We start from the raw sequence: 12,860 nt of genomic DNA on the forward strand, positions 1-12,860 counted from the left end.
GGAAGAGGGGAGGGGCAGAAGAGGCCAGGGAATGCACAGGGGTCAGAACATGGAGGATTCTAGATACCACAGTGCAAAGTGGATACGGTTCCCCATAAGTGATGGGGAAACCAAGCAGAGTGTTCTAACCTGATCCAGTTTACAATTTTGATTAAATTTAAGAAACATTTGCCATTTTGGTGGCCAAAAGGATCTTTCCTATAACACCTATAACAAGAGCACTTTTGCAGGTCAGTCCTAAACTATCATAAAGAAGAGCAGAGGCCACAGGTTAGCAGCACTGTACAGTCTCTTATTGGTACATGACAGTGGCCTGGTCCAAGCTCAATTCTGCTAGAGAAGCTTTCACAAAGGATGCATGGACAGGGCTTATATGCCTGGGCAGTTCTCTAGTATTCACTGAAGTCATATACAGGAGAAGGTGGAGAGCATATTTTCTGGGAAGACTGGAGAAACTCATCTGGAACCTCTCTTTCACCTTGGGATGTTTGTTTCTATCAATGTGTTGGACTGGAGAGATTTTGGATACCCTACTGCATGTTACTCCAAATGGGCCTTGGTGAGACTTTGGGGCACCACAGGCTAGCTATCAAACATCATAAATTACCAGCTTGTATCCCTGACTCTGTGCCAACATGTCTCTAGTCCTGAACTAGGTTAGTTTAACTTGCCAAGCAAAAGATGCCGATGTGAAGCTCCTCGTTCATCCAAACATTCTCTAAATTAAATGTCATCTGTTAGAGAAGGAATCAGATGTATTTCAGATCTTGATCCCCTTCGTTATGGATAGCAGACCTTAATATTGTTCATATATTTAACAAAAATATGTTAGTGTGGTAAATATGCATACTGTGTTCCTAATTTATTTAGGGTCAGTATATGATGTTCTTTCTTTAACAAATCTATTAAACTTTTTTCCCAGCAGTAACATTTATCAGCTCATCACAATGGCTTAACTTATTTTCAATTATTAAACTTCCAATTCGAGTTTACTAAAGCATTACTTACTTTCTTTAATGAGACAGCATGCAGTTTCCTTTTCCCCCCATTTGAATGCATCCTTAAAAACACTTTATTTTGCGTTAGAAGCCATTTGTCTTTTATTTTTTTTCCAAAATAAATATTTGGGGTTTAATTAAAACCATCAAAAATGCTGTTAAAAAGTCATTAGTAAAACCACCTGCTGCCATTATTACAGAGCTCTATTTTCCCTAGAGCCCAAAGGAAGTTTCGGTTTGTGAAAATGTGTATATGATGTGCTTTTATGGAATTGTGGTGTTAGATTTTTGTGAAGGTTTGAATATGTTTGTGCAGCTCAGAAATGCCTACTTTGGACAGTCTGAGGAGTGCCACACCGAAGTGAACCGAGTACCTTTACAATTTCCAAGTCAACCTGAGATCTAGACTCAGTCTCCATTAGAATTTCACCTTCAATTTTAAATCAGGAGCAAGAGGAACTGGGAAAAGTGCAGGGATACTCTACTCACCATGGCACTCCTTCTACATCAAAACGATTCCAGATCTCTGTTGTCTGCAGCACATTTGTGATTTACCACTGGAAGGAGCTAGAGTAAAGATATTGAAAGAACACACCGTGAGTGGGTATCAACGTGGTTAAAAATGACACAGAGGAAAGCGACGTGGGGGAAAAAGGAAAACAAAGACTGGCTTTACCTTATGAAAGGCAGAGACTCAGGCTTGAAATTCCGTGGCACTGAGATACATAAGATCATTTTAAAAATTTGAAATGTGTAACTTGGGTGGAAGTCATAAGACAATAGCTTGAAAGCCTGTCATTTCCTTTTATTTTGCTTGCATCAAAGATTCGACAGGGAAAGAGTAAAGGAGATAGTGGAAGAATCAGAGACCATTACTCTATCTCAGAGAACCCTTAAATCTTTACAAAAAAAGGATCTCAGAAAAAAGATCTGCTACAAATACTTAACTCTTTATTGGCCAAACTTCACCATCTTTTTTATCTCGAATGGAGATTATTTGGCTTACTGCAAAACTTTTTCTGAGTTAAGACATTTGAGATCAGTCATAATTCAGTAAGTATGAGAATACAGGCAGAATTTAAAACTGGATTTGGACTGATTCTAGAAATGTTATCATCCACTCTTATTTTTCCTGAAAAAGAAGGAAAAAAAGAAATACTCAGTAAATACATTGATAATAAATCAGTGGTACACCTTTCAATCATCACTGAAACACAATAATAACAAATCCTAGAGTCTAGCTCTATAGCCAGAAATTTCTCTCCAGTTCTAGGTTAACTATTTTGATCTTTCCTCATTGATAAGTATAGAAGAATTACTCATGACAGCCCATGCTTATCATCTCTGGACAAAGGTTTCATTCACAACTATTAAGAGAAAAAAATCATAAATTTTTGGGAGTTTGACAAAGCCTATAGCTCAAATCACCAGTGATATCTAAATTCAGATAAGAATGTTTCTTTCTGGTTACTGGAATGGCAGAAAAATAACCAGGGAAATTATATAGACCCCTCAGATATAACTCTGAGGTCTGAAGCCCTAGGGTGTCTCCATGATGAAGTTGACAGAAAGAATGACAGTCAAGGATGTTCTGTCTTTCAGACACCATTCTATTTAGGTGTATCATTAATTACAATAATAACTTAAGGGGTGCCTGGGTGGTTTAGTCAGTTAAGCATCCAACTCTTGATTTCTGCTCAGGTCATGATCTCACAGTTGTGAGATGGAGCCCTGTGATGGAGTCTACACTGGGCGTGGAGTCTGCTTAAGAGTCTCTCTCTCCCTTGCCCTTGGCCTCCCAACTTGTGTGTGCATGCACATGCTGTTTTTCTCTTTCCCCCCAAATTAAAAAAAAAAACAATATTTAAACAATCAGGTTATTTCTTATATATCCAAACCATGTAGTCATTGTCTTCTAGGAAATGGTTAACTTTTTGGTGGAGCCAGCATTTCCAAAAATTAAGGTGTATCAACTTTAATCTTATGTGTCAGTCTGACTAGACTAAGGGATGCCAGATAACTGGTAAAAATTTATTTCTGGGTGTGTCTGTGAGGATGTTTCTAGAAGAGATTAGCATTGGAATTGATGAACTGAGTAAAGTTCTCATGTGGGTGGGCACTATTCAATCTGATGAGGGTCCAAACAGAACAAAAAGGCAGAGGAAGGATAGGTTTGCTCTTTTTTGCTTGAGCTGAGACATCTATCCTCTCCTGCCCTTGGATGTCTGTGTTCCTCGTTATTGGGCTTTTGGACTCATATCTGGACTTAAGCCATTAGCCTCCAATTCTCAGATCTTTGGACTCAGGCTGAAGTACATCACCAGCTTTCCTGGTTCTCTCTCTCTTTCTCATTTGCAGATGGCGATCATGGACTTCTTGGCCTCCATGGTCATGTAAGCCAGTTCCTATAATAAATCTCTATACCCTGTTAGTTGTGTTTCTCTGGAGAACTGTGAGTAATACAGCAAAGGAGGGAGGGAGAGATGAAGAGAAAGGGAAAGATTGGTTTAGTCTGAGGAAATTGATTCAGATTGCCTTTCTCTTTGAGTGTCATGATTTTTCATAAGTATGTGAGCACCCCTAGAATTTTTGCAGTTAATTTTGTTTAGTAACTTATCCATTTCCTAAGGTATTTGCTCTAAGAAACATTTTAGAAAAACTTTCTATATGGCACACTTTGACAAATGTTTTATTACACCAAGTAACTCCTAGGATTTACCCTCTATGGGCTAATGAAGGCTGGCTAAAAAGGTACGTGTGTCTATGTCCAAATTTTATTTATATATTAATACACACACGTATACCCACAACAGTTGTGTTATATACTTTGGCTGATAATTGTATGCTCTATTGTTGCTCAAAATAACATCTTTTAAAAAATGTTATTTACTTTGAGAGAGAGAGAGAGACAGCGTGCAAATGGGAGAGGGACAGGGAGAGAGGGAGTTCCCTGCTGTCAGTGCAGAGCCCAATGCAGGGCTTGAACTCAAGAACCATGAGATCATGACCTGAGCTGAAATCAAGAGTCAGAGGCTTAACTGATTGAGCCAATCAGGCCCCCCAAATAACATCTTTTTTGAGGGGCAGAGGGTTGTTCATTTTGTTTTCCAAAATTTCTTTAAATTCCACAATTTCTACATAATACTATTTTGAGTAGAAGGAATGATATAAGCAAAAAATAAATTATTCCTTATACTGCCACATTTCTGAAAAAGTTAATAAAGATGTTGACAGTGAAGTGGTAAAGCAAAGGGAGGGGTCTTCGGTTTCCATTTCATCTTATGTAATTATTTTGAACATGGTTACCTTTGGAACCACACAGTTATAGCTTTCTAATCTCTCAGTTGGCATAGCCCCTTCCACTTCCTTTATGCTGTTCTTTTAGAATTTTTTAGTCCTGACTTTTATGATTAAAACCAATAAAAGTAACAGAAAGCAAAAACTTATTCTGTTTAATTATTAGTATTTCTAGTCTAAGAATTATCTTAGTAGTATTCCTTAATTTCATCTTTATTAATGTTAGCACAAATAATTTCTTACCTTACAAAAGCCAAAATTCTGATACCCCATTTGAATTTAATAATCCTTTTATAGGCCACTTGTATAAAATACTGACTACTTTGCATCTGCCATCACCTTGATCTTTACGATTTATTTACCTAAACTTCTGGCTTGTGAGGAATGATCATTCCCTATCAAAATCCTTGACCCTCTTCCTACCAAATGACAATGTGAGTCAGAGATAAAGACTTTCCCTGATAAAGGATAACTATTCCTCAGTGAAGAGTTTGTGGGCAGTGTTGTTCCTCTATTGGAACCGTAAAATATAACTGGATAAATAAGGAAAATATGAAAATGTCTATCTTAAAAACTAAAGTGAATTGTGAAAAGAGGTCCGAATCCTATTTGTTGTGTGCCTGTGATCTAAAGGAGTAGCTATAATGCCATGTATCAAAATTGAGGTTTTTTTTTTTTTAAATTTTTAATGTTTGTTTATTTTTGAGAGAGAGCATGAGTGGGGGAGGGGCAGAGAATGAGAGACACAGAATCTGAAGCAGGCTCCAGGCTCTGAGCTGTCAGCACAGAGCCTGACGCAGGGCTTGAACTCATGGACCGGAAGATCATGACCTTAACTGAAGTCAGAGGCTTAACTGACTGAGCCACCCAGGTGCCACTCAAAATTGAGTTTTGACTTTTGCTTCAGGAGAAATATCTTTCTGAGCATTACTTTTTCATTATGCTCTTTTTATTGGTACTGGTTCCATGCTGTATTTCTGGTCATGAACACTTTTCCTGTTTCAAAGCACTTGGACATGATTTCTAGTGTTGCTTTTCCAAAAGAATAACCCCTTTTGTGTATGCTTAAGTGTTTGTATTGTTTTCTCATTTAGTTCCAAAATGAATGCAGTATGATTTGCTAATCCAAATATCAAAATGACCTTTTGGAAGTGGCAAATTGCAACAAAATTTGAAAGCACTAATTCAGAGGAAAGACTGTTTCCATGTAATCAACCATTGAGACCTGAGATCATCAAATTCAGTCCAGTGGAAACACACCTTCTGAGGGAGATATCATTCCAATGAGTATATTATTTTTTGAGCAGAATGTGAATTTCCGTATTTTGGAAGTCAAATTCTAGGGTTTAACAAGGACAGAAAGATATGAATAAGCCTATATATTGACATAAAGAGCCCTGGAAATATAAACATGGATGTGTTTTAATGGAAATAATTATGGAATAAAATCAAGAGCACTGGATTCTGCTCCTAGCTCTTTCACTGAGTAGCTGTGAGAGCTTTCTGTGTTTTGGGGTTCAAAGAAGGGGTCAGATGGTCCATAAGTAGAATGTTCCATTACATATCTGCTATAATAAATAATATATATTACGAGTGGGCCCTTGTTTGTTGTCATAGTGGTGGGGCATAGTAGGGCAATGGCATTTTCTGTGACATATAATCAAGCCCCAAATCTCTTGGAATTTCTTATTCACGCTAATGTAGTCTGATCCCTAGAAGACCACTGTTTATTTAGAAAATAACCAAAGATTAACCTCTCTAGATTCTGGATCATTTCCACTGCATTGATATATGAATATATATGTCAATGTTATCTCCCCAAATGTCCTCAATTCTTTCCTATAGACTGGGTTTGGAACCAGGGCTTTTATATAAAGTGCCTCCACAGGACTCTTTGAGTAGGCAGCATATAAGTCATATATATTGAAACTTCTCCAGGAGTAGCACACAGTGGGAAGTGACATTAAAGAAATAAAGGATTTAGAATACTTGCTCTTGGACTTTTCTTTTCTTTTCTTTTTTTTATTTTTTTTTAACGTTTATTCATTTTTGAGACACAGAGAGAGACAGAGCATGAATGGAGGAAGGTCAGAGAGAGAGAGGGAGACACAGAATCTGAAACAGGCTCCAGGCTCTGAGCTGTCAGCACAGAGCCTGACGCGGGGCTCGAACTCACAGACCGCGAGATCATGACCTGAGCCGAAGTCAGACGCCCAACTGACTGAGCCACCCAGGCACCCCGTTCTTGGACTTTTCTAAGAGTAACTGAAAGAATGAGCAAGCAGTGCACTAGATGCAGTTGACTGATTATCTTGACTAATCAGTACGGCCAAGTTTACTTCTAAAAAATGTTCAACAGTAGTTATGACTTTTCAAATTTAAGACAGCTTTTTTTGGGACAGTTTTAAGTTGACAGCAAAATTGACATGAAGACGCAGAGATTTCCCATAAGCCCCCTGTCTCCACACATGCACAGCCTCCCCCACTATCAGCATCCTCCACCAGAGTAGGACATGTGTTACAATTTTTGAATCTGCATCCACACATCATTATCACCCAGAGTCCATAGTTCACATTTAGGTTTATTATTGGTGTTGTGCATCTTATGAGTTTGAACAAATGTGTAATGACGTGCATTTTTTTATTATGGTATCATATGAAGTATGGTTACTGCCCTAAAAATCCTCTGTGCTCTACCTGTTTATCTTTCTTCTTACCTCCAATCCATGGCAACCGTTGATCTTTTTATTGCCTCCATAGTTTTGCCTTTTCCAGAATATCATATAGTTGGAATCATACAGTATGTAGTCTTTTCAGATTGGCTTATTTCACTTAGTTGTATGCATTTTACGAGCCACATCTTTCCATGGCTTGATAACCCATTTCTTTTTGGTGTTGAATAGTATTCCAATGTCTGGGTGTACCATAGTTTATCCATTGAACAACAGAAGGACATCTTGGTTGCTTCCAAGTTTTGGAAATTATAAAATAAGCAGCTGTAAACATTAATGTGCAGGTTTTTGTGTGGATGTAAGTTTTCAGTTCCTTTGGGTAAAAAGCAAGGAACACCAATGGCTGGATTGCATGGTAAGAATGTGTTTAGTTTTGTAAGAAGCCACCACACTGCCTTCCAAAGTGACTGAACCATTTTGTATTCCTATTGGCAAAGAGTGACAGTTCCTCTTCCTTCACATCCTTATCAACACTTGGTATGTCAGTGTTCCAGATTTTGACCATTTGAATTACTGTGAAATGATATCTCATTGTTTTGGTTTGCAATTCCCTGATGACATATGATCTGGAGGATCTTTTCATATGCTAATTTGTCATCTGTGTATTTTCCATCATTAGATGTATGATAAGGTCTTTGGCCCATTTTTAATAGGGTTGTTTATTTTTTTATTGTTGAGTTTTAAGAGTTCTTTGTATATTTTCTGTAACACTCCTTTATCAGCTGTATCTTATGCCATGACTTTTTACTCAGAGTGGTGTGGCAATACATTTCATTCCCTATTATCCTCTACCCCTCTTTTCTTTATCCCAGCCACCTCTAGTCTAGTTCAAGCAATAGTGTCTGTCCTAGAACTCTGCAGGTTCTCCCTAACTGGACTTTCTCCTGAATTTATTCATCAAAGCACCAGTTTGAGCACATTGCTTCTTTGTTTAAAACATTCAGTATTGCCACGTGGTTTCTAAACAATGGCTAAAATCCATAGTTTGGAATTTCAGGTTCTCCCGAATCACTTAAAGTTATCCACACTTATCCACGTTTTACAACTTTATCTTCTGCTGTAACCTCTCACATTCTGTAGTCCTATTCATAGAGGTCAAGTACCTCTGCAGTATCCACTGTCACGTATTTGCTTATTCTGTTTCTTTTGCCTTGATGCATTTTGTCTTCTCTCCAGTAATATTACATTCATCTTTTGAAACCCAGCACAATGCCAGCTTCCCTCCTGAAGGTGACTCTATGGTTCTTAATCTCTGCTTTTTTTTTTTTTTAATTTTTTTAACGTGTATTCACTTTTTTTTTTTTCAACGTTTATTTTATTTTTGGGACAGAGAGAGACAGAGCATGAACGGGAGAGGGGCAGAGAGAGAGGGAGACACAGAATCGGAAACAGGCTCCAGGCTCTGAGCCATCAGCCCAGAGCCTGACGCGGGGCTCGAACTCACAGACCGCGAGATCGTGACCTGGCTGAAGTCGGACGCTTAACCGACTGCGCCACCCAGGCGCCCCTTAATCTCTGCTTTTTAACATAAAGAATTATGTTCATTATTGTATTATCACATCATATTTTATTTCTACAGCCTGTGTACATGTCTTCCTCAAAAGATTACATCTTTCCTTGAGGGCAGTTTTATTCTATTCCTGTTCATCTTTTGATTCTCAACAGCACTCACCAGAATTTCTTGCATAAAATATTTAGAATTTCAGTAAATTGACTGAGTCAATTGCTGTGTCATTTTGACTACACAAACCTATGTTATTTTTATTTTTTTAAGTATATTTATTTATTTTGAGAGTGAGAGAGAGCACAAGTCAGGGAGGGGCAGAGAGAGAATCCCAAGCAGGCTCTGCAATAATAGTGCAGAGCCTGACGTGGGGCTCAATCTCAGGACCCTGGGATGGACACTGACTGAGAAACCCATGTGCCCCTCCAATCCATTTAAGTGAAGTTTTGTGGATTTTTTCGTATTTACCATTACATTTCTAATTTACTTTTCCTTTTCCTTTAAGTACAATCTGAGGGCATATATTTGAAAATTATGACACTAAGTAATGAGTTTAATTGGGGTGATATTTGCTTTAGAATTTCTTCAGATTTGTCTAATGTTAATTTTTATTATATATTATATATGTATCTATTTATATATTTACTTATATATAAATATTTACAATATTTATATACATTTATATATAACATTTATAATATAATATATTTATATAGAATTATTTATATATTCATATAATATTTATATTTAATATATTTTAAATATATATTTATATATGTGTGTATATATATATTATATATATTATATATATTATATATATTATATATAAACAAATGAGAGGAAGATAGATAAAAGTAAAAGGATTCCAGTCAAAGCATCAAATTGAAGTTTTGGCACTGGTCCCATTATTTCATATTATTATTTTAGATATTTCAAAAATGCTGAATGCTAACTTGTCCTGTTAAATATAGCATAAACAATTCTTGACTGAGTAATCTAGTTGCACAATTAGATCTTAGACCCTATGTTTAACATAAGAGGAACTATCTGGGAGTGGAAGGGTGTGTATGAATGTAAGAAAGACAGCCAAAGTCAGTCAGTATTCAGGCAGTGGAAAATGGGAAGAAAAATGGTTAAAGGAACATGGATCTGCCAGGTAGGAAGAAGGTAATGTATAAATGACTGACAATCCAATTAGAGAATTCTTTTTAGGGAAAAAAGTGTGGCAGAGTAGAAAGTTATGAACTACATAACACACCATGACATAAATTCCCAGGGCAACCAGTACCATTCCATTTTCAAATATATGTATGAGAAAAGCCATGAATAATGGATTTTATATAACATCTTTTCTATGCATTATTTAAAATATTTGTGCTGACTGAAAGTGATCATATATATGTATATTTTCATTACAGTTTGTGATGTAGTTAATATTCTCTTCTTGCAATATTAGTGTAGGGACATGATACTGGACAAATTGTTTCGAAGCCTACAGCAGATTATCAGATTTCAGGTGTTACTGTAAGCAATTGGAAAAAAAAATCCATTGCAATACAATTATTTCAAAGTGATTCAGTATTTGTATGTTTTTTTTCCCAGAAAGAATGATGTAAAAATAAAAAGGACAGGTGCATGTTAGATTGTGATTTTTTAATTTTATGACTTAGTGTCATGGATTATTCCACATTTCACATCTCAGCAAAATCTTTGTAAAAGGCTCTTTTTTCTCTATCACCAGTCTCAAACATGGTGGAAGTTATCCAGGCAAAATACGGTTAGAATGCAAATGACTTAATTATCTAAAAAATCAGACTCTCCAGCCCAAACTGATTTTTAAGCCTGTATCAAAGTGGGAAACATCTTAAAGCCAGAATGTCAATTTTGGAAACTACCTCAGAAGCTCAAGAAGATTCAATTTGTTGTCTTAAAAAGGAGGATGCTGATGCATATTGGAAATTAAGCTCAGGTACTACTATCTTGTTGTTTTTTCAGTACAAATATTTTACATTTGCTTACCAATATTAAGCAAATGCCCACCATGTTCTGGGCGTTTTGCTATGATGTGTGTATGGTAATAATATGAGACAAAAGTTACCACTGTGGTAGATCACTGTCAGGGACCATTTTGGGGAGCTTAATGGAACTAAATTTACTAACAACCAAATCTATATAGATAGATAGATAGATAGAAGATAGATATTATATGTTGTCTGATATAGATAATATATTATGTGTAATATAATATAAATGCTGTATAACATTATGTTATATAACACGTTATTTATGTTATATATTTATATATAATACATATATAACAATATAATATGTAATCTGTTATATTTAACTCTGGATTAATATTAACTCAGTCTTACTGTTACATATAACATATGTGTCATATATATATCAGATTGTATATGTTATATTGAAAATAATAGCAAGATTAGTGTTACATCCTTATATATAAATAGTTTCACTGTCAGACTGAAATTCTAGGTCTAAAGAGGAGTATGGGTGCCTATGATCATAGTTCTGGTTGTTTAAATGTGCTGATGATTCAGTTTAGTACTTCCTCACTGTTTGCTTTTATTGCATGAAGCATACTTTATATTACACAAATCACAATTTCCTGCATATACAACCAGATTCAAAACTGTTGCATATGAGGGATATCTGGGTGGCTCTGTCGGTTAAATGTCCCACTCTCAATTTCATCTCAGGTCATGATCTCACAGTTCGTGAGTTTGAGCCCCACATCGGGCTCTGCACTGACAGTGTAGAACCTGCTTGGGATCCTGTCTTTCTCCTTCTCTCTGCTCCTCCCCTGCTCACTGCACTCTCTCAAAATAAATAAATAGACTGGATTCTGGGAAGATGGCGGCGTAGGAGGACGCTGGGCTCACCGCGCGTCCTGCTGATCACTTAGATTCCACCTACACCTGCCTAAATAACCCAGAAAACCGCCAGAGGATTAGCAGAACAGAGTCACCGGACCCAAGTGCAGACGAGAGGCCCACGGAAGAGGGTAGGAAGGGCGGCGAGGCGGTCCGCGCTCCACGGACTGGCGGGAGGGAGCCGGGGCGGAGGGGCGGCTCGCCGGCCAAGCAGAGCCCCCGAGTCCGGCTTGCAAAAGCGGAGGGGCCTGACGGACTGTGTTCCGACAGCAAGCGCGACTTAGCGTCTGGGAGGTCATAAGTTAACAGCTCTGCTCGGAAAGCGGGAAGGCTGGAGGACAAAGGGAGGGTGAGCTGCGGAGCCCCCGGACAACAGAGCTCAGTTTGGCGGGGAACAAAGGCGCTAGCCAGCGCCATCTCCCCCGCCCATCCCCCAGCCAAAATCCCAAAGGGAACCGGCTCCGGCCAGGGGAATTGCTCGCTCCGCGCGAACACCCAACTCTGTGCTTCTGCGGAGCCAAACCTCCGGAATTGATCTGACTCCCTCCGGCTGCCACAGGGCCCCTCCTGAAGTGGATCACCTAAGGAGAAGCGAGCTAAGCCTGCCCCCCCTGCCGCCGTGCACCTTGCCTTCCCACCCCAGCTAATACGCCAGATCCCCAGCATCACAAGCCTGGCAGTGTGCAAGTAGCCCAGACGGGCCACGCCACCCCACAGTGAATCCCGCCCCTAGGAGAGGGGAAGAGAAGGCACACACCAGTCTGACTGTGGCCCCAGCGGTGGGCTGGGGGCAGACATCAGGTCGGACTGCGGCCCCGCCCACCAACTCCAGTTATACACCACAGCACAGGGGAAGTGCCCTGCAGGCCCTCACCACACCAGGGACTATCCAAAATGACCAAGCGGAAGAATTCCCCTCAGAAGAATCTCCAGGAAATAACAACAGCTAATGAGCTGATCAAAAAGGATTTAAATAATATAACAGAAAGTGAATTTAGAATAATAGTCATAAAATTAATCGCTGGGCTGGAAAACAGCATACAGGACAGCAGAGAATCTCTTGCTACAGACATCAGGGGACTAAGGAACAGTCACGAGGAGCTGAAAAACGCTTTAAAGGAAATGGAAAACAAAATGCAAACCACCACGGCTCGGATGGAAGAGGCAGAGGAGAGAATAGGTGAACTAGAAGATAAAGTTATGGAAAAAGAGGAAGCTGAGAAAAAGAGAGAGAAAAAAATCCAGGAGTATGAGGGGAAAATTAGAGAACTAAGTGATACACTAAAAAGAAATAATATACGCATAATTGGTATCCCAGAGGAGGAAGAGAGAGGGAAAGGTGCTGAAGGGGTACTTGAAGAAATCATAGCTGAGAACTTCCCTGAACTGGGGAAGGAAAAAGGCATTGAAATCCAAGAGGCACAGAAAACTCCCT

Source organism: Lynx rufus, unplaced genomic scaffold, assembly GCF_022079265.1.
Source record: "Lynx rufus isolate CCGP_SWC_20201006 ecotype Redwood Valley unplaced genomic scaffold, mLynRuf1.p SCAF_16, whole genome shotgun sequence".
NCBI classification, from domain to species: domain Eukaryota; kingdom Metazoa; phylum Chordata; class Mammalia; order Carnivora; family Felidae; genus Lynx; species Lynx rufus.